This window comes from Rattus norvegicus, chromosome 8, assembly GCF_021556685.1.
Source record: "Rattus norvegicus strain SHRSP/BbbUtx chromosome 8, alternate assembly SHRSP_T2T, whole genome shotgun sequence".
NCBI lineage: Eukaryota > Metazoa > Chordata > Mammalia > Rodentia > Muridae > Rattus > Rattus norvegicus.
Genome location: NC_141541.1, coordinates 91,964,715 through 91,987,712, shown reverse-complemented (window position 1 = coordinate 91,987,712; position 22,998 = coordinate 91,964,715). Strand labels below are relative to the sequence as shown.

At 43.5% G+C, this 22,998-nt stretch overlaps 1 long non-coding RNA gene across 6 annotated transcripts; it reads right to left on the bottom strand.

Moving 5' to 3' along the window:
- Positions 1-9,706: 9,706 nt before the first annotated feature.
- On the bottom strand, positions 9,707-22,998 carry LOC102554337 (uncharacterized). 6 transcript variants are annotated; one of them, XR_015627347.1, is made up of 7 exons: positions 22,712-22,998; positions 19,376-21,129; positions 17,609-17,761; positions 17,110-17,336; positions 11,742-11,908; positions 11,427-11,535; positions 9,707-11,092 (listed from the first exon to the last, which is right to left on the bottom strand). It is a non-coding gene; the product is annotated as an uncharacterized LOC102554337 (long non-coding RNA). The 6 variants fall into 6 exon arrangements; XR_015627346.1 differs by lacking the exon at positions 22,712-22,998 and adding an exon at positions 21,426-21,536; XR_015627350.1 differs by lacking the exon at positions 22,712-22,998 and having other exon boundaries at positions 17,609-17,740.

Sequence of the window (22,998 nt, the reverse complement as noted above, 5' to 3'; positions counted from 1 at the left end):
CGGCGTCATTTCGATGGTTTCATTATTATGTAACCCATTAAGCTGTGTGGCACTCCTGCAGGACTTCCTTAGTGGCCAGTAACCCCAGTGGTCAGCACCCCTCAGTGAGCCTGATGCTCTGAGGTACTCATCAAACCCAGACGGTGTAATACTATCAGCTTAGATATCACACTTGTTTCTCTGGTTTTTGAGATACTGAATGAAATTTATGAGCTTTTCTGAGCAGGCTAATCCCTTCTTCAGCCACCAGATAGGAATTTTCACTGCTTAGCCAAGAATAATTGAACCAGATTCAGATATACTAATTTGAAAGACAATGGGCAGATTCAGCAATCTCTGTAGTAACCACACTTACACACACACACACACACACACACACACACACACACACACCATGACAGTCCTTGGAGAAAGGCAAACAGGGACATCATGTCCATGGCATTGGTGAAGTTGCTGCTGTGTCCAAAGAGAACAGGACCAAAGGGCTGTAGTGAGGGAGAAGTGACTCAGTGGGTTGCTGCCAAGGCTGAGGACTCATGTTCAGTTCCTGGTGCCTGGTGCCCACCTGGAGGGAAGGGAGGAATGACTCCTGCAGTTGTAAACTCTCTCTCTCTCTCTCTCTCTCTCTCTCTCTCTCTCTCACACACACACACACACACACACACACACACACTCTCTCTCTCTCGATCTCTCACATACACACACACACACACACTCTCTCCATCTCTCTCTCTCTCTCTCTCTCTTACATACACACACACACTCTCCCCCCTCTCACACACACACACTCTCTCTCTCACACATACACACACTTTCTCTCTCTCTCTCACACACACACACTCTCTCTCTCTTACATACACACACACTCTCCCCCTCTCACACACACTCTCTCACACATACACACACTTTCTCTCTCTCTCTCTCTCACACACACACACTCTTTCTCACACACACTCTCTCTCTCACACACACTCTCTCATACACACACTCTCTCTCTCACACACACACACTCTCTCTCACTCACACACACACACTCTCACATACACACACTCTCTCATACACACACATTCTCACACACACACATACACTCTCTCTCACACACACACACACACACTCTCTCTCTCTCTCTCACACACACACACAGAGTAAATAACAAAGGTTATTTTTAAGAGTTGCGCTACTGTGAAGCATACATTGCAACACAGTGTTTGGATTGCTTTAGAGGCAAAGGTCAAAACACAAAACTGAGAAACAGGAAGCATGGTTGGTCCATCCTAAGAGCCCAACCCACTGTCTTCACTGGGGACACAGGGGAAAGTAGGGGAATTCCAGTTAAAACAAGAGAGGGCGAACAGATATTTGATGATACTGCAGAATCCTCAGTGGGCTGATGACAGGGAAGGATTTTAGTATCAACAAGAAAATTGAGATGCCTGCAAATTCATTATCACAAGGTGATATGAGTGAGGTAAGGCCAGTTGTAGAAAGTGCATCTGACATTCCTCATTGGCGGTGGACAATTATTAACACAGACACTCAGAGACCCAGGTTCATGACGCCCTTTTTCTGCTGCCAGTCAGTAGACACTTGGCCTTTCAGGTCTCATTTGTCTCCAGTCAGTGGATAAGGATGGGGGTGCCAAGAGGGTGTTCTTGTTTTGAAAACTTTGACTGGGAACTAGCATCAATTCCTAGATGCAGACTGTGGGTCTCACTGCAGGGAGGGCAGGCCATAAAGTCTAATTGTACACCCAACAAGAGAAGGGGAAGCTGCTGCTACCTCATATTTTTTTTTCTTTTTTCTTTTTTTCGGAGCTGGGGACCAAACCCAGGGCCTTGCGCTTGCTAGGCAAGCGCTCTACCACTGAGCTAAATCCCCAACGCCTCATATTTTTAAAAAAACTGGTTGTACTGGGAACATTGAAGTAAGCTCTAATTGCAATCTGACAGTACTATACACCAGCAAAAATGCAATTCATGTCTTAGTGAATAAACATTCATTTTAAATTGGGGACATAAAAAGCAATACAATTTCTGAGTCAAATAGGCACACGAACTCTCAGGCTTTTCTTTAAATATAAAACTAACTTTGAAATACTTTCCAGCTTAGACTCCCACATGTAGTATACTCCTACCACGCTGTTTCCTATACTGTTAGTAATATTACACATAGCAATAATATTTTAAACGTTTTTTTTGTTAGAGAAGAGGAAATAATTCAAACAAGAGAAAAGAAAACCACAAGTGAGAGATGAAAAGCAAAGCACCCACTACCAAACCACTAGCACCACTAGAAATCAGAGCAGAGGTATCGTAGTTTTGTTTCTCTTACTGTGATAAAATGCCCCTCACCCCCACTGAAGCAACTTGGGGCAATTATTTTAGCTCAGCACTTCAGGTTATAGTCTATGATAGCTCGGAGGTCAACGTGAGAGAAACCTAAAACAGCTAGGCCCACCCACAGGTTGCTTTCTCCACTATTATGCAATCAATCCCCTTCCTAGGGAATGGTGCTACCCACAGTGGGCGGACCTTCCTTCTTCAGTGAACTAAACTAGGAAAATCTTTCATAGGCCTGCCCACAGGTCAAACTGATCTAACCAGTCTTTCATTGAGACTCCCTTCCCAGGCGATTCTACGATACATCAAGTCTACAATCAAAACTAGCTGGTAGAGGTAAATGCTACTAATTCTCTTTGACCTTCATCCAGCTTTTTTTACAAATAAATTCATAAAAGGCATGCTTGTTTGAATTCCTAAGTTGTAGGAGAAGAATTACTGAGTAAACCTTGCTTCTCCATAGAGAACCTGCAGTGTGTGATGAGGAGAGGGGTGAGGGGAGAACACTGGACATCAAAATGAAACAAAGCGTCCAGCTTCACAGCAGGGTGGCGGGGGCATCTCTCTTCCTCGGAGCTGAGAATGCAAAGACACAAAGATACCTGAGTCCCAGTGACCAACCAGTCTAGCTGAATGAATGGTAAACTCCAAGTTCAATGTTTCAAAGAATAAGACGGAGAGCAATTGAGGAAGACACCCATTGTTGACTTCTGTTATTACTGTACATTTATACATATTCATGTGCACATATACAAGAATGGGCACATATACATGCACACACACACACACTACACACACACACAGACACACACACAGACACACACACATACACACCACATACACACACAGACATATACACACACAGACACACACACACCACACACACACACACACACAGACACAGACACACATACACACACACCACACACACACACAGACACACAGACAAACACACACACACCACATACACACACAGACATATACACACAGAGAGACACACACACACAGACACACACACATCACACACACACACACCACACACACACACACACACAGACACACACAAATTCTGTCATTTGTTGCAAAATGGGTGGAACCAAGGGCATCATGTTAGGCTAAGCAAAGGAGGCTTAGGGCCCAGAGAGATGGCTCGACAGCTAATTGCTGTTCTTGCAGAGGAGGAATGGGTTTAATTCCTAGCATCCACATGGTGGCTCACAACCATCTGTAACTCTAGTTCCAGGGATCTGATGCCATCTTCTAACTTCCATGGCCACCAGGCACACGTGCAGTATATATGCTGGAAAAACATTCATACACATAAAGATAAATAGATCTTTAAAAAAAAGGAGAACAAAAAATAAAGAGGACAGAAAAGGGCAAGTACCATACAATCTATGTTATGCACATAAACCATTGTTTTAAAGTTGTCCTTAAAATAGGGATTACCACAGACTGACTTAGTTTGGGTAGAGACATCATGACCAAGACAACTCTTAAAAAGGCAAATATCTAGTTAGGGCTGGCTTATAGTTTCAGAGGTTCAGTCCATTATCATCATGGCAGCAAGCATGACTAGGAGAGTGTCCAGGAGAGACTGGTTTCTACAAACAGGCAGGAGGAGGCTCTTTTTTGCACTGGGGCAGAGCCTGAGCATGGGAGGAGACCTCAAGGCCCACCCCCACAGTGATACCCTTCCTCTCACAAGGACACACCTGCTGATTGTGCCACTTCCCATGGGCCAAGCATAGTCAATCACCACAGACTTGAAGAGTTGCCAGGGGAGACAAGGTGGGAGGCAGCATTGGTAGGAGGGTGGACTGACAGAACAGTGCAAAGGGCATTCATGTAGGGGAGTATCACAGTGAATCCATTACTACATACAATGAACGAGTTCCTTAAAATAGGTGTTAAAGATCTCAAACTGCCCTTAAAACGGGTGCACTTTATTAAGTATAAACTACATCTCAATAAAGTTGACTCTAATAGAAGAAAATATCAAAAAAAAACCCTGTTAAACTGTAAGTTTCTCTGATTCTTAGTTTTCTCTCATTTTGTCTCTGTTTGGTTTTGTGAGTTTGTTTTGTTTTTGCTTTTGGGGACAGAATCTTGCTTCGTAGCCCTGGCTACTAGTGTAGCACTTGCTATGCAGCCCATGCTTGCCTCAGTACTGTGGCAGTCTTCCTGCCTCAGCCTCCAGAGTAGTGTGGCAACCTGTGCATGTGACACACCTGACCTTTTGCTTTTGCTTTATCTCCCTTGCTCCTTTTCCCTTCAAACCTGCCTGCCCTGACTTTTTCTCTCTTCTTCCATTCATTTTTCCTTTCCTGTCATTTCTAAGTACTTTCTCCTATCTTATTTAACTTTATCTAAAATACTGTTTTCCACACAGACTTTAAACCATCCCTATACCGTGAGCTAGATTTAGTCTGTCCTTTGTAGCATTTGTATTTCCAAACATAGCTAGTAAAGGGCCTGTCTCCTTGTTTTTAAAACTTATTCATTCATTCATTCATTCATTCATTCACGCATCTCAGGGCACAAAGTATGTCACAGCACAGACATGGAGTACAAAGGACAACCTGTGAGGTCAGCTCTCTTCTTCCTCTGTGCAGATCCCTGGGACAGAGCTCAGGTCAGGAGACCCTTCCTTCTCCCCCACCACTTACAGTTTCTGTGAAGGGTCCCTCACAGACTCATGTATTTGAACATCCAGTCTTCAGACACTGGTGCTGCACTGAGAGAATGTGGAATCCTCAGTGTGGAGACAGGTGGAGGGAGTCCTGGGTTGCAGTCAACTCTGACTTGTGCTCTGCCAAGGCGCTCTGCCCTCTTGTGACTGCAGTGCAGCTCTCTGCCCACACCACCCCTGGCAGAAGAAACTGTTTCCCCCTCTGTTTCTTCTTGTTGGAATTTGGTCAAAGCAGTGAGATATGTAGCTAACCATTGTCATGTATTCTTTTCAGTTTATACTTGTTTCGAATTATAATTGAAAGTACTTTTGAGGGATTGTTTATTGTTTATTAAAGTCAACGCTAACAACATTTTTCTTGAAGGTTACTGCATGAGGAGTCCGCTCAACCGTTTATGGCTATTTTATCAACAACCATACATAAAAATACAATGCTTGCCTAAATTGTTGGCTAATTATGCCATCAACGTTTACTATTCTGTGCTTTAATTAAGGGACCCTTTAAGGTTTTACTTTCTGGCCCTCATTCACCAGAGTCTGACTTGGCTGAAGCCTCACCTGATTTTGTTCTAGAAGCATTTGAAAGACAGCTGTATGTGTGTTTTCAGCTTGGTGCCAGCCATAGATAACCCACTTAAGAAATCAATGGATGGCAAACAAACAAACAAACTAAAAAGAAAAAACCCAGACTCTACCCTGGGCTCTTTGCAATGGTCTTTAAAAAGCATTTTATTCATGTGGATGTCTGTGGTCCATGCTGTCCCCAGAAACCACGGGGAAGTTCATAATCCCTGCTCCTGCTGACTGCAAAAGGCAAGGAAGCTTCTTTTGCATTTGGCATGCAAGGCTGCAGACACAGTTGAAAAAAAGAGGGGCATAGAAGGCTTCTGTGACAACCCCTACCCCCACCCTATTGCACTCCACCAAACAGAAACAGCCAGGACAGGAAGCCATTCGACTCTCTAAAATTATGATGAGGTTGCTGGAGTGTAGCTCTCCGCAGCTGATGGAGTCTGGCAGGGGTGAGAGTGGGGAGGACTGATTTTCAGGGGCTGGCCACCAGGAGTTGGACCATGCTCCAGTGAGGATACAGGCAAGACAAGTTGGGCTTGTTTTTGTTGTTGTTCGTTTTGTTTTCTTCTTTTTTGGAGGGGAGGTTACAGAGGTGGAGACAGACCTGGAGGACTAGGAAGTGAGTATCATTAGGGCGCATTATGTGAAATTCCCAAATAATAAATAAAAATATAAGGTTGGAAAAAGAGAAAAATACTTGATTTGTTGTTACTTTGTGTGTGTGCATGTGCATGCGTGTGCATGAGTGCGTGCGTGTGCATGTGTGTGCGTGTGCGTGTGTGTGTGTGCGCGCGTGCGCGCTCGAAGTCAGAGACTAACTTTGAGTATTTGGCTTTCTCCTTCTACTGTGGATCCTGGGGTTCAAATTGAGGTCATCCTTCCTTCACAGGACCCACAGGTCCTCTCTCAGCCCCACCCCTCTCACACCCCACCCAGCTTTCTATTGGACTGTTCAGAAATGCCAGCTAACGTTAGCTTCCACACAACTTTAGCTGGAAGGATAAGTTTTGACAGGTATAAAAATGTTTCCAAAGCTTGTTAAAAGTCAGACATGGTTCCTCAGATCAGCACTTTTGAGGCTGAGGCAGGAGGACCACAACTCTGTCCCAAAACAAAACAACAAAGAGCACCCCGGGAGAGTGACTTTCTTCCCTCTAACTATCTTCTATTCTGCGTTTCAAGGATTACAAGTAGAAGAAAGCTGAATGTTGTTTTTGACAAAATGAAATCCACATGTTCTTCCTGGAACCTGACACCGCTATGATTTTATAGAGTAAGAAATCAGAAGACAGGAGGGATTAAAGGATTACAGAGAACTAAGTAAAAGCAAGCCACCAAGAGGAGACATGAGGAGACAGATTTTTTTTGACTCAGGAATTTAGGATTAGTCAATCAGCAACACACAAAACTTTCTTTTAATGAGGCCCTTCCTTGTCCTGGAGGGCCTAGCTCAGTATTTCACTTAGGATCTCAAAGACTCTCAGACGCCCCACATCTTTATTTGGGGCTGGGGCTGGTGGTGGGTGGTGGGGAGGGGTTAACACATGACCCTGGTCTCTGAAAATGGGATTTTCAAAATTAATTGTTCTTCCGCCATGGCTTCCACCAAGACTTCTCAAACCATCCATGGCAAAGAACCAGGGTTTGTTTCCTAACCGGTCATAGAAAAATTCTATAAATAAACTGAAAAGCTAATTACTGGAATAATAATTTCACCTGAGGGAAAATATGAATGCACATGCATACAAGCTTGCCCTCTACTAATAGTTACAATAAACATCAAATTACTATGTGAACTTGCAATTGAAGTTCATGACGCCGTCTTCGTTCCTTACACACAGTACGTTAGCTGATTGGAATCCGTCTTTCACACTTTGAATGCCATTGTTGTAGTCATTTCTGGCCTCTGCATGATTTCTTTTCAAAGTGAGTGCCTCTGATGACATGAGAAAAGATTGCCATGTGACTGTAGTTGTTGTATATGCAGCTGGAGCAAATGCTGTGACTTCCTGGTTCCTACGCTGCAGGGCGAGTCTCCAAAATATATCTTTGGACGTACTTAGTTTATTATTATTATTTTATTTTTGCTGAAGTTGTATGAACCTGTTGCCTGCACGCATGTATGGTGCCCACGTGTCTGGTGCCCTTGAAGGTCAGAAGAAGGTCAGATCTCCTGGAACTGGACTTACAGTTTGATGTGAGATGCCGTATGGGTCCTGGGAATCAGACCTGGGTCCTCGGCAAGAGCAGCAAGAGCTCCTAACACCGGGCCAACCCTTCAGCCTCTGACATATTTAGTTTATATAAAAATCATAGTCTATAAATAATCTCAAATCCCAGAGGATCTATTTGCATAGCGTGTCTAATACATGTTTTCCACAGTTAAAAGTGTCTTTTAAAATAACACTGCCCGTGGATTCAGTGCCCTAATGGAAGGGACGTGGCAAAGGAGCTGTGCACTCTGGGTTTTGCTCCAAGCAAACATTCTCCAGATTCCCTCTGCCCTGTGGTTTGCTAAGCTGGGGGCTCTGGGTCCCTACCCTGGCCTTATGGAACACATGGCATCCAGACAGGCTCATCCAGGGACAATGTCTTATTAATCTCATTTTGCTCTATCCCCATGACTCCGCCTAAGCTTCCAGCATCCCGTTTATCCCGAGATTCACAGTACCTGATGTGACTGGCCGGGGTGTGCGCTGGCAATCACAGCTACGCTGATGTTATCCTCCATCGTCCTCTCCCTCTGAAATACGTGGATTTCATCTCTTGGAGTGGAAAACACCCCTCCCCCCAAAAAAACCCAACAGCAATGTTTATGCAGTTAACCGCACGATCACCAGTGGCACTCACTGCTTAGATTGCAAAGAATACTTTTCTGCAGCAGGGTTGTTCCATGCAACAAAGTCTTGGCCTTTGGGATAGCTTCCAGTATTTGTAAAAATGAGGCTAAATAAATAAATAAATAAGCCACCTACCCACCCACTGGAGTATAGTTTCTTCAACCACCTTGGACTGTAGCTTGCTGAAAAATATTCACTTGTATGGTCATTATAATAAGCACAGAAATTGTGTAAGGTCTTAGTGTTACGTTCCCTGTAAAATGTCATTGTGTGCTGTTAATTTTGTGGCGGTCTATCTGAGCTCATTGGCCTTCCTGACAGCTCTACCTTGGCATTAACACTGGACCTGACCTTGTTTTTTTTGTTAATTGCTACCATCCTTACCTCCTTAAATCTGATACATTATTGTTTTCGGAAAGGAAAATGTGCTAGTGTAAAGGTTCACACTTATGAGGCACTACTTTGAAAGTATTTGCATGCCAATCAAAGTGTATGCTATGCATGGTTATACATATTAATTAATGACAATTATAAGCAGGGATAATTTCTAAGTCCTCCTTCCAGATAAGCTTTCATCATTTGGCAAGAGGATAAAAATCCATTCTCTGTCTTGAGAGTCTCTCTTGGGCCTGCTTCTGAGAAAAGGCTCTAACAGTTTGGAGACAGAAAGGATCTCAAGATCCAGAAGTAAGACACTCCCCTTGGAGAGCAAAGAGATGATTAGAAGACTATAGTCGGGACAACCATGCCTTCTGAGAGCAAACGGTTGGTAAAATGTGGTTCCAATGTTCCTAGTGCTGCTAGCTGGTAACCTAAAAGGCTTCAGGCTAGCTACAAACAGCACATTTAAGCACCAGGCACCCTCCTCTTGTCTAGGACACAGTCTATCCCCTCTACACTGGATTCCTTCTCTTCCAACCTGGCTCCTCATGTGGAACCTTATTCATCACCCACGACATGTAGCTACAGGGAAATCAAGACTACGGGAGCTTCACTAGGTTCTTGTATCTTATTTATGAAAAGACAAGAGGACCTCCAAGGCATTTATCACCAATCCACACATCTCCAGTGCTCAGAGATGCACAGATAAACTCTCCTTCACACTCACGACTCTATCCAGACCTCTAGTTCAAAGACAGAGCATAGCTAAGGCACCAGAGCTGTCTCTGGAATCTGGTTTGTTGGTTAAACGTTGTTAATGACTAGTGTTGGAGTACGGATTTACTCCATTATTAAAATAATTTCCTGCTCCAGGATCCAGATTAAAATGAAACAATGACTTTATTGATACATATGGCCTGATGAAGGATTGTTACACGATCGATTATATGCTGCATTGCCTCTGGAACTCAAACTCCATGACATATAGGGCATTGCTAGAATGGTCAAGTTGCTCGATTGATATTTATGTTATTAAGTTTCCATGTTTATGGTTTCAAAGGCTTTTCTGGATCCGTATGATACAGATGCTAAGTGCAGAGTGCTGGGTCCTGGGTTGTTTCTGAGCCATGGCTAGTTTAAAGTGTCAATGCTATTGGCTGAGGGTAGTGGTTCAAGGTCTTCTTCCCATAACTTCAGAAAGGGTCATGCATCCCTCAATCCTTTTCCTCTTGCTGCCTACTCAGACATGTTTTAGTTATGGAACACCGTGATTCATGGGAAGATGAGAGTCTGGAAAAGTAATTAAGTGGGATATTCTACACTCATTTTCAGGAAATGAAGTCTCGCCTTCCATGAAGTGGCTTTTAAAAAGGGAGAGAAAAACAGTTTATTTCCTTAAGACCACAAGCTCTCCCAAAAAAATGCTCAACCTGACAAACGAATGGAAGGAACAACTGAGGGCAGTGCTATATAAAAATGTCTCAGGATAAAGCAAAGTCCAGCGCAGATTTACTGGCAAATTAGCTCTTACATATTTTTAGCAAAATGAACAGCCTGCTCTGTATTGACAACGGAGTTCTTTCCTGTCTTAAATGCACAATATTTCCCTGTATGGATCAGTTTTAACTTCCCTTTGAAGATTCCAGACCGAATTAGAAAAGAATTAGAATTAGGTGTGTGGGGGTTGGGGAGCCTTTCTTCCCAGGGTGCAGTGGTTACATCAAGATTTCTGCCTGCCCGAGGCCATGGGAATCCAACCCATTGCAAGCAGGAAATGTGTGTTTTCCAGCCAGCATAACTGAGAGCTCGCTCTCCCATAAAATGGAGTGCAGGGAGTGTCTTCGTTTCCTTCAAGTATGTCTTTGTGTGTGGGATGTGGGAGATCACCAGTGGTAACTAAACTCTTGAGGACAGCTTCAACTGTAAGGAAGTTAGAACGGATTCAGAGTGGTTTGAGGAGCTGCCTCACGGTGAGCGAGCACATGTTTCAAAAGTCTTCCATCTTTCCTGACAGACTTCCGAGAGCTGCTTGAGTTTTCTTTAGCCCCGCCATTCCCCGAGAACGATGCACACAGCCGTAAGGGCAACAGGGCTTCCTGTTCTGCGTCGGTTGGCACGAGGTGTACACCTGACAGTTTTCAGACACCATGCTTGTTTTCTCCAAAGAGAACCATGCGTCCTACTGTGGACTTGTATCCAGAGAAGCCACTCAGGCAGGGAAAAAACGGAGGCAAAGTATAAGCATGTATATAGTTTTCCATTCTTCTCTGCATATACAAAGACATGAATAACATAGATGCATGTAGCATTCATTTAGCAGTTCCACAATGGGCTGCCACTGAGTCGTACGCCTCTAGTGGAATAATAGGCTTCAGGTGACTGCTGCCTTGACTGCCATTAATACCTGAGGACTTCCCCATTGCTGAAACGAGTGTTTAGAAGATAACTAATCACAGGACAAATGCCTACCATCCCTGTTTTTGTTCTGTGTCTGACTCCTTAACTATGGGTTACCTACTCACGGCCTATTCGCCATTCATGGACCGTCAGTCTCGGCATCTCTCATCCCTCCCCAAGGCTGAAGGTACAGGGATAACTCACTGAATAAATCTGCAGTCGTGTTGGACTTCAGAAACAGCAGAACTCATAGGATAGACTCTCCCCTGACTGTCCCCAGGTGAGGGCACAATCCACAGGACAAGGCTGCGACCTGGAATGGACGGGAACCATCTCCTGAGGACCAGACTGATTCCTCAGCAGATAGTGATAAGCACTTCGTAGGGTCACTGCACAGAATCCAAGCTGAAGCGGTGAGTAACCAGCCCACATCCTCACCAGAAATGTTTATGTGTGCGACCTCTCGTCCCCTGTCCCTGTTCTTCCTATTTTAATTTTGAAACTCATGTATGTCATTACCATAGAGATGAACTTGGAAGGGTCAGTGGACCCTTTTAATTAATCCTGTTCCTGATGTGCTCTTGAATCGCTCTCTTCTGTCTGTCACCATTATCCAGTTGGCATATTGGGAGCAGGTGACCGAGTCTAGCTTGAGGAGAGGGGGTGCAACTCAACTCAGTCCATTACTGTAAATAAAATAAAATAAACACCAGTTACATCATGATCATTTCACTGTGTACAATATATCCACATATTGATCTATTTCACATGTGAGTATGTGCATGTGTGTATATGTTTGTGTGTGTTGCAGTGTCAGAGGCCAGAGAACAATGGTGGGTTGTGATCTTAACAAGTGCCTCCCTTAAGACCAGGTCTTTCATTGATGTGGACTCACCGATTTGCCTACACTTGCTGGTCAACAAACTCCAGGGATCTGCCAATATCTCTTCTCCTAATGCAGGGGTTACAGTGTCCACCTTCATGACTGTCTTTCTTTATTCAGACATAGGAAAATGAGCTCAAGTCCTCACGTTTGCTCTCACTTTACCAACTGAGCTATCCCCCTTAGTTCCCAGTGGTGTACCCCACTCAGGCTGACCTCGAACTCGTGATCTCCCTGTTCCCTCCCCTTCGGCATTTGCTCGCCAGTGGTCAGAATGCTCAAAGTATTTAGCAACTAACGTCAGCAAAAAAGAAAATAGAAAAATGATCTCTGTACAAGTTAGACAGGGAATAATTCATTCCTACTGAACCCTTGTAAGTTCTTAGCCAAGGCAAAAATCCTGCAAGAAATGATAGATTAACTAGAGGCAAAACAAAGACATTTATCACTGCCTCTTAACACACAGGCGCCACAGAGAATTCTATTGGACAATAGATCAGAGCAGTGCCTCATGCTTCTGACTTATACAAAATCCTCAACAAAAATTTCTAGAGAAGTGACAGGGCAGCAGAAAACATTTTGAGTTACGTAACAGCAAGAGACTGGAAGGTAAGAGCCTGGGAAGAACCACCAGTATCGTTTTTCCTTTCCCAAGCCCTTGGGTCTGTTTGTTAACTGACAGGAGCTGTCACCAATAAAACAGAATATATATATATATATATATATATATATATATATATATATATATATCCTATCTTTCAGTTTATCTTCTGATGAATGCTCCTTCACTGTCTTTATTTCAATAAACACTTTCTCTACTAGAGGTATATTTGGGTTAACATATTCTGGTGTCTTTCACCCCCTTCAAATCTCTTCTCAGGGATTAATTGTCCATTACTACTATGAAAATGTCAATTTTGAGGTTAATGCTGGTTCCCGCCCATGGCTGCCTAACTAGGTAACCTTAAGAAACCCTGATTTTTTAGAATCTCAGAGATCTGATCTGCTTTTGTAACATCTAATTAAAATAATGGTGGCAATGTGTTTACAGAAGCTTCTGCCTCCTGATAAAATCAGAATAAATCAGAGTGATCCTCAGAGGAGAGATTGGTAGCAAACACAGGAAGTGTCCCAGCTCTTTTCTGCTCCAGCCAGTACTAAGCTGGGTTGGTTCTCATCAGTACTGCTGTCTGACCTTTCAGTGAGTCACCAGCTCTGTTCACACCCATTCGATCTGTTTTCAAAATCCTCTTGTTTGCTTCCAATTCATCTAGTCGTATATGTGTGTGAGAGGACATTGCTTGCAGTGAACATAAAGCCATTTAGCAGTAGGCTGTCCTTCCCCTGAACAGAGATTGTCCTCCCATAAGCACGGCTATGAGGGAGCATCAACCCTCTGCTCTGCGAGCAGGAATAACGTTCAAATTCACGCCCTGGTACACATACACATATGCACACCCACATGCATGTGTGCCTACATGTGTACACACACACACACGGGGGGGGGGAGGATGGGGAAGGGAGGTGGGAGGGAGAGGGAGGGAGGAGAGAGAGAGAGAGAGAGAGAGAGAGAGAGAGAGAGAGAGAGAGAGAGAACAAGCCCACGCTTTGTTCAAATTTCTCTCCAATACAATTAGGACTTGAAATTTCTGGAGTTTCCCCCAAGGCTATTATTAGAATCAGGGAGACATTCTTTCCATTGGTTAGTGGAGTGTGGGTGGGTGCTTGCTGGTGCCACTCTAGACTATGCTGGAAGATGACCTTTGACATGCCTACTGCCTGCGTGTGTGTGTGTGTGTGTATGTGCTTCTGCTTCATTCAAGTCACAAGGACCTTTCCTTTTAAAATCAACTATGTTCATTTTCTTTCACTACTAATAGTAGCATTGCTATTATTATTATCTTATATGTAACATGCACATGAATAGCACTGCATATATGTCACAGTGTACGGTAGAGGTCAGAGGACAGCTTTAGGGGAGCCAGTTCTCCTCTTCCACCTTGTTTTTGAAACAGTGTCTTTCTTGTAGCTTCTGCCAAGTTGTTTCCTCCAGGCTAGCTGGCCTATGAGCTTCTGAGTGATTCTCCTCTCTTTGCCTCCCATATAAGTGCTAAGATTAGGGATTTCTGCGTCGCACGTAGCTTTTAAATGTAGGTTCCAGGGGCTGAGCACACATCCCTCAGGCTTGTGCTATAAGTGCTTTCTACCCACTGAGCCTCACTATCCCCTTTTTAATATCAAGAATAATAAAATACCATCCTCCCCTCCCCCCAAGCAGTTATCCATTGACTAAAGAAATACATCCTGGGCAAGCATCAATTGACTACGATGTTAAGATGATTTGGAATTCTCTGCATCACATTCCCATCTACGTGTCTTTGGAAGTTGGCAGTCACACCTCTGTGTGTAACACTGCAGGTCTTCAGTGAATAGCTGAGAACCCACAGTATCACCATCCCCATGTCTCAGAGACCTACATCCCATAGGCTAGGAACCAATGTCTAAGAGGTTTTTTTTTTTTTTTTTGTGGAGTTTTTAGAAGAAAAATGTCATAAACTTAATCTGAATAGTATTATCCCAACAGGTCTACTGTTCTACTAATGATGCACTGAATTTAAAAAATTAAAATAGTGAGTTGAATGTAAATAGCTGATTGTTTTTGAGATAGAAAGAAACATGGGTTTCTAGGAACTCCAGAGGCTAATTTTTAACCACAGTAGACTGTTCTAGGTCTTGGCATGATGCTAGACGCAATTTAATTCCATAAAGGTACAAACCCAAGGGGACAATGTGTATAATGCTTGAGTTATGTTCAAACTGATCGGCAGGATGGCTGGGGGGATTCCTTTATTAAAATTATTGGACAGGAAAGTGCCTTCAACCGCAATATAAAAGGCAATTTGCAATTACAGCTCTGTTTCTTCCACTTTCTATTCTGAGAGGATAAGCAGTTCACAGCAGCGCGAGCCTTCCCAGTTCTTACATTTCCTACGTTTTCACAGGAAAAGAAAGAAAGCTTTCCATTCAACACTTCCCTGTAACAAAGTGTTCTAAATGTACCTTTTGTCCTTGTTGGTTCCACTGCCAGTAAAGGAAGATGCAGATTCTATAAGGACTAGCAGGTCTGCTCTCTGGAGTCCCTATATGACCACATAAATAATGCCACTGAGCTTTTCAAAGATTCTGAGGAGGAAGGATATTTATTTTAAATGGTGAAAGAGAGCCATTCCTCGAACAAAGCAGTTCTTTTAAAAGTGGAGGCAAATCAAATTTATTTTGATCATTTCAGATTGACTTAGCTCTGGGCTACCTAAAGATGAATTTCTTAATATAAAAAAACACACAGCTGTTCAAAATACAGCCATGAATTTTGCAAGTTAAATGCCTAAGAATTCTAGGGCAAAGAAGCAGTGCTCAAACAATGATGGAGAGTGAAGAATGCTACTATTTCTTCTTTTAGCATTTTAACTACAGACTTTAAAGATGTAAGAAGGTAAGTGTTGGGTGTGTGGGGTGGGGCAGGATTCACAAAGGAACACCAGACAGTATGTCAAAAGCACAGTGCAAATTAAAATTAGTAATGACACTAGTCAACATTTTAGTTTGATTAATTTAATTTAGCTTATCTACAAAATAGCTTATCTACATTTATTCCTTAATTCACCTACTCAGCTAGAAGGTTGGATAGCAATTCTGCAGTGATTTTAGAATTCACCTCTAACCAAGGCAACGGAGAGGCTATGCTGTGGGTTCTGTCTTTGCACCCGATCCCCTCTCTGCCCTTCCCTCATTGTATGACATTGAATAAATTATGTGTCCTTTCATACTTTCACTTCCTTTTTAGTGTAACAGAAATTGAGTGGTGATTCATAGAGATGTTTTGGGATGATTGCTTTGAAACTTTCCCACATGTTAGAAACCCCCAAAGAGGTTTTAAAACCGTCAAGGTAAAAAGAAGCCGGCTCTTTGTTCAGACTGTACACTTTTACCACGATGCACAATGTCACACTGAGGACGCTTAAGCCTTCCTTATTTCAGCTTCTGCAAGAGCCTGATCTAAGGTTGTAGGTGGGTTTCATCGGCGAAAAACTTTCCCTATAACTATTTATAGAGAATAAAAGGTGCAAGATCATTAGAATGGGAAGAAACAAAGACCTCAGTCCCCGGGGATAAATTTTTCAAGGATTCAGAGACAATCTACATAAAGGACAAAAATCCCCTCACCCACCAAGTTCATGGTAAATAGCACTAATGATAATTTAAAAACCCTTACTTTGGCACCAAGAAACTGTCTTAGCTTCTCTGTGGAACAGAAGCCCTGGTGCACAGCATGTGCTGGGAAAGCATTCTGCTGGTATTGCAGGAGGATATGAACTCGAAGCCTAAGTTCACCTGCAGTGACACACAAGCTCAGAGGCAGGTGTGGCCTGTAAGTCTGTGTCAAGGCCCTCCAAGCTCCAGAGGAAATGGGTCTACCATGGACTCCAGATGAGCCTCCACGTTCAGGCCTAAATGCAACAAAGAATTTAGAGCTGGCACCTCCTCCAGGCACTGACCAACAGCAGAGCCGTTGAGAGTTCTGATTAACCTCTGAGGTTCATAGGCAGAGAGGGAGACACTGAATTAGATTCCCAAGCAGCAGCAACAAAATAACAAAAGGCCACACACCCAGGAACTCGCAACAGTATCAACTGGTTATCCTAGGGCTCTGCCAGCGAGAAGTTAGACAATGGTTTTGCAGAGCTAAAATGAATCAAGGTTTAGGCTTATGGCCACCCTTATTCCGGGAGAGAACCCATTCCCTTGTCTCTTCTACCTTCTAGAAATCTATCATCATGTGTCCTTTCTATATCTTCTCAGATAACTTTGATCTCACAACCTCTGTGTCCAGGGGCAGCTCTTTCTCACTCACTTGTCATCCCTTAGCTCTCCCGGAAGTTTCTGTGGTCTCGCCGTGCCCACCCGAGTGCGCCAGGATAATTTCTCATCTCAATAATATTTTACCTAACTGCATTTGTAAAATCCTTCTGCCACGGGAAGTAAAATATTCACGGGCTCTAGAGACAAGGCCTGGCCAACAAGCTCATCATGGAGTGGAAGAATGAAAAGCTGAGGTCCTAGAGGCTGACAGAACTCTCCGCACAGAAGGAGAGCAAAGAAGATGTGATTTCAGGTTTCCCAGCTTCTTTGGGTGGGGCTTGCACGAAATGCAAGGCGGATGAAGTATGAGCCTGTAAATATCAAAAAAAAAAAAAAAGTTCCAGTGGTTTACATTCAAGAGAAAATCCTTAGATGGTATTTCATAGTTCTTTTAAAAGTCAGGGTTAAGTGGGTTAAATTCCCATTCGCTTTCTCTGTTCCCCCAAGAAAGCGGTCCACTGTGGAGGTCAGAAGCACCACAGGCCTTCTTTAACCCTCCCATTCACTCCTGTGCCTGGGCTGCAGAATGAGTCCCCTGGTTTCTTTGGTCTCTAAACCTAAACTGAACTCAAAGTGTTCTTACCTGAGAGTAGAAATCTGCTTGTGCAGGCAGCCAGGACCAGGGAAGGCGGGAGGACACAAGGCCAAAGTTCCCTAGCTCAGGGTTCCAATGTTTTATTCCAGCTGCTTCAAGTACTGCGTTCATGCAGACAACCTTCCCCGACATGAACACATACTTTAAAAACGTAAGGATATTTCAAAGTAAGTTCATTAATCATAATTCCTAAAAAAGTCTTTATTAACGATGAGCCCGATTTGCTAAACATCCCAACAAGACTTAGTTGCTGGGAAGCTAGTGATGTCTGAAGAAAGACTAGAGTATAAAAAGTAAATTAGGAGCCCCGTGCTATACCAAAGCGGACCGCCGTTAAGGATGACCTCAGTTGAATTTGCTTTTCATTCTTACCATAAATACAGGACGCATTTATAATCCTATTTTTGTTATAGTTATTCCTCCCATCTCTTCCCCTTTTCCTTCTTTCTCCACTGCTCTATGGCCACAATTTAAATTCTGAGGCTAAATGGATAATAAAAGGGTCTGGGGATCCCCTAAAGATGATGATCCCACTTTTGGCAAATAACCTCATGTGATTTCAAAACACATATGGTTCCCTGACCTGCTGGACAACTGATACCACTGGAAACCAAATCATCAGAACTATTGAATAAAGCATGCTGCTGCTAATTAAAAAAAACTCACCTCTTCTGTCATAATTTTCATCCAACCTAAAGGTCAATATTAACATTTATGGTAGGAAACTGAAGCAAAAAAAATCATTTCCAAGAACATTTACACTTTGACTTGTAGGAAGAACACTATATACAAAACCATGATCTGCATAAAATAAAAAAATAAAATAAATATTCCAATTTATCAAGGAAACCTATTTAGCAATGCTCTGTGTGGAAGGCATGGATCCGTAGATAAATGAAAAGGTAGTTTTTATTGGGGGATTGTCAGAAATAAGAGGCAAAGTGGATTGGAAAGGCATAAAGTACAACACCGATGGGAGGGAATAATCAAGCATCCACCACAGAGAATCATTCCCCACTTGTGAGCTGTGTTTCATAGCCACTGACCTCTGTGTTCACTGCCACCTCTTAACACCCCATCGCCATCTCATTACTTCCCATGTTGCTGGAATGAATGATGTTGACTGGTAAGTTACTGCCAAACAGAGCTACTGATCTACTCAACTATGGATTACTCTCGAGGAGCAGAGGACGGAAAGAAGCTTTGTGAACATTCGCTGGGGACATAAGCCTTCGAGTAATTTGGTTTAAAGTATTTTTCTTGATTGGGAGTTGGGTGGGAAAAGGAGAAGGAAAATAATGCGAACACTTTAATAATTCTCAAGGATTGGGTGGCTCACAAAGGAAAGAGTGGTGTCCTTTAACGGCTATGGGAGCATTCTGTGGGCATGGAAAATCAAGAAAGTACTGGCCAGATGTGATGGGATATAAAGAATACTACAAAAAAAAACAAACAAACAAACTATAAAGTTCTCAAAATCCATACTTGTTTTGTCTTTTCTCTTCTCTCTTCTCTTCTCTTCTCCTCTCCTCTCTTTCTCTCTATGTCTCTGTGTCTCTGTGTCTTTGTGTCTCTGTCTCTGAGTCTCTGTGTCTCTGAGTCTCTGTGTCTCTGTGTCTCTGTCTCTCTCTCTCTCTCTCACACACACAGACACACACACACACACACGCACACACACAGAGTCTTTCCTCCTTTCAATTAAGTTATCATTGCTCCATAGTCATCTTTCTACTTTACCAGGTTCAGTAGACTTACCTTGTCAGGCATGCTCTCCTAGCCTCCAGATAACCACTGAGAGACCAGTGTGGGTTTCTCCTGCGACCTGAGCTGAGTTCAGGGCTTGGGATGCACAATACCAATCAGCTCTAACAGGTATTCCAGCCAAATCCAACTCCCCTTTGTTCAGAAACTTCTTTCCAAATTCTTCCCTCTCTGTTCCCCCTTCTCACAAGGTCAGAAATTATATTGGAAATGCCTGTGTGGGGCTGACTCTTCCCAGGTAGATTCCATCAGTGGACCTAACACCACCATCAGGAGGAGCAGCATGGACTGGAATTTCTCCAAGGCCTGACTTCAGGCTCAAAGTTGAAACCTCTCCTCAAGCTAGACCATCAGGGTAGGCAAGCTCGCAGCCTGTCTGGGTCCTGTCCCCTTGAATTAAACTGTATTTACCACTCTGGAGGTCTTCCACTTACTAAGGATAGACGGTAGTTAGTAACCAATCCCTGTAGCTGGCACACTCCCCACAATGGTAGCAAATCTCAGGGGCCCTGGACACCCAGTATTGTATGATTATGACTTTTCTGGTTCTCGGCCCTGAAGAGTCTGAGAAGAGAATGGATACAGAACTTGGAATTAATTACTCCGCGTTGTATTTGACTCTTTTGTAGACAGAAACCTGGGATCACATCAAACCTTGATGGAGATACGTTTCCACCTTCCTCTTTAGCAAAATATCAAGTTTTCTTCTCCATTCAGTCTTTTCTTGCGCCACACAGCTCTTACCTCGAAATGGTGGGTACTTGGCACTGCGAGGACAATTCAAGTTTGGAAAAAGAAAGCTTGAGAGTTTTCAATCAGCTAGAGCAGGAAAACAAGCAATTACCTGAAAACTTCTGACCCCCTGATCTTTTGTGTCCTGCGCTGCTCAAAATAACTCAGGTGAAAATGGGACTTCTCCTAAATTATTTCAAAATGGCTTTTGTTGCTTTGCGCTTTTTTTTCCAGCTGAAAGGCATTTCAGGCAACAGAGAACCGCAGAGGACCATTGCCCCGTTCAATAGGGATGCGTGGGCTTTCTGAGGCATGAGTACGGATTGCAGGATTCTCTTCTCAACGATCACTCCCTTCAGCTCAAGCTCCAGGCCCATCTGTTAGGAAAGAAGAGTGACTGGCGACAAGAACAGACTCTGTGGTTGGAGAGACCTGCTGTCCTGTTTCTCGTCGAAAAGGAGTCTGGAGAAGGTTATCGAGATAGTCGGATAAAGCAGCGGGGATCCAGGTTGCCAGGCACGTTTGGGAAAGACAAGCAGTTCTATCTGATTTCCCTGTTTCCCCGCCTGGCAAGGATGGCCATACATCCGTGTTTTCCTTCAGTGTTGGTATAATTATTAACAGCGGACCAGTTGTTATCTGTTAGCGCTGTAAAATATAAGCTTGCTTTGCTTCCGTGTGGAGTTGGTTTTTGACCCGGTTCTGACTCACCTCCTGGACCACAGTCTGTCTTTGTTTGGGGACTGTAGTGGCCAGCAATGAAAGAGGACAGTTGAAGCCAAGGAAGGAAATCTGGGAAAAGCACAGAGGAAGTTCACAGAAGATCTGTCCTCATGAAGCCCAGGCCTCTGAAATGGAAGTTATTCTTTTTTAAACTCCGAAGGTCCCTGTGTTCTCTGGATTGCTTTTCTCTGCACACATGCTTTTGTGTTCTCAAAGACTGGCTTTCAGGTCCACGTGGTACGGGCGTCTCCAGCCTTGAATCATCTTCAGTCCAGCGACACGACTTCCATTCTCTTAAATAAAAGAATTTTTAGGTTTGTCATGAACACAAATACATTCAAAATATACAGCCTTTGGTCTAACATCTGCCTGTGACTAAGTTAGCTGTACCGGGAAAGGAGGGAGGGAGGGAGGGAAAGAGAGAAGGAGAGGAAGAGAGAAGGGGAGAGGAGAGTGGTAATTTAGCATCTTTCAGGTGGAGGTGGGAAGAATGAATAGATGGCAGAGAAGATGGCTCCGTACAAATGCCTCAACTTTGGTTTTCAAGACAAAGTTTCTCTATGTAGCCCTGACTGTCCTGGAAACTCACCCTGGCCTTGAACTCTTGAGATCTGCCTAACTGCTGGGATTAAAAGCATGCATCACCACCACCTTGTTAGTAACACCACAATTTACACAGATTACTCCTAAGTCTCAGACACACTTGTCTACCATTGCTCAACTGGAATGATTGTCGCTCTCCAAGAGTAGAATCAACCCTGTGCTGGGTTTCGTGTAAACTGAGGGATGTGTAAGGTGCTCACATTCGGTAAGACATGAATGTTTTATCAATCTCCTCGGGGACCAAGGACATTAAACTTAGACTTCCCAACTTTTCCAGAGAATTCTTGCTTAGTGCTCTGGGACAAACAATATAAAAACTCTCAAGTCTAGCTTTTAAAATTAGTTCACATTTGCATTTTATAAAATCTGAGTGTCTGGTTTTATATAACTTCCCTCTAATTCTTGGAGAGAAAAAACTGTTCTCAAACAGCATTGTACTCAACTCCTATAATTTCACATTAGGGATGTTAAAGAAAAGACATGACAGCTTACACACACACAGACACAGACACACAGACACACAGACACACAGACACACACATACAAACACACAGATACACACACATACACATACACACCCAGACACACACACAGACATACACACACACACAGACACACACATACCAACACACAGACACACACATACACACAGATACACACACATACACATACATACACAGACACACACACTGACATACACACACAGACTCACACACACAGACACACACAGACACACAGACATACACACATACACACACATACACATATACACAGAGACACACAGACACACACATACACAGAGACACACACAGACTCACACACACAGACACACACAGACACACACAGACACACAGACATACACACAGACACACACACAGACACACACACACAGGCACACACACACACAGGCACACACACACACACACACACACACACACACAGACACTCACACACTCACTCAGGAAGGTTGCTTTCACCCTAACTTTCCTTCTTCGTTTCATATGTGAATAGACGTCTTTCTTCCTCCTTTCTCTGTAACTTCCGCTGGGTCCTTTGGTCCTGCTGGGGCACTCTGTCTCTTCAGTTGTGTCTTAGTATTCTGGAGCCTCAGCATCAAGCTGGACTCCTGTCATTCTGGCAGTTGCTATTAATAGATTCTCTTTCCAAATGTAAATGAAATGTTTCCTACAGCGGATTGTCCCTGGCATTTGCCTTCCTTCCCCTTTGGATTTCACAAACTGGCTGGAAGTAGGAAACGAAAGGGTTACCCACCTAGGAGAGCTGAAGGAGCAGTGTCAGCATTTCAGGCTTGAGTCCAGGGGGACTCAAGAGACTCATTCCTTAGGGTGTTTCAGCTTACTCTTCCTGCTTGGCACTGGTTCTCATGCTTCCCCATCTTTACCCTCAGCTCTGGCTCCTTGAAGTCCAGGTCCAGTGATCAGGCTCCTTTCTACATACATGGAAGTTATGGAGGAAAGTCAGAGGCAGATTTTTGCCGTCTGTCAAACTGCTGAATAACTTTGTCTCATAGAGACCCACAACCCCGGGCCTTGGTCTTC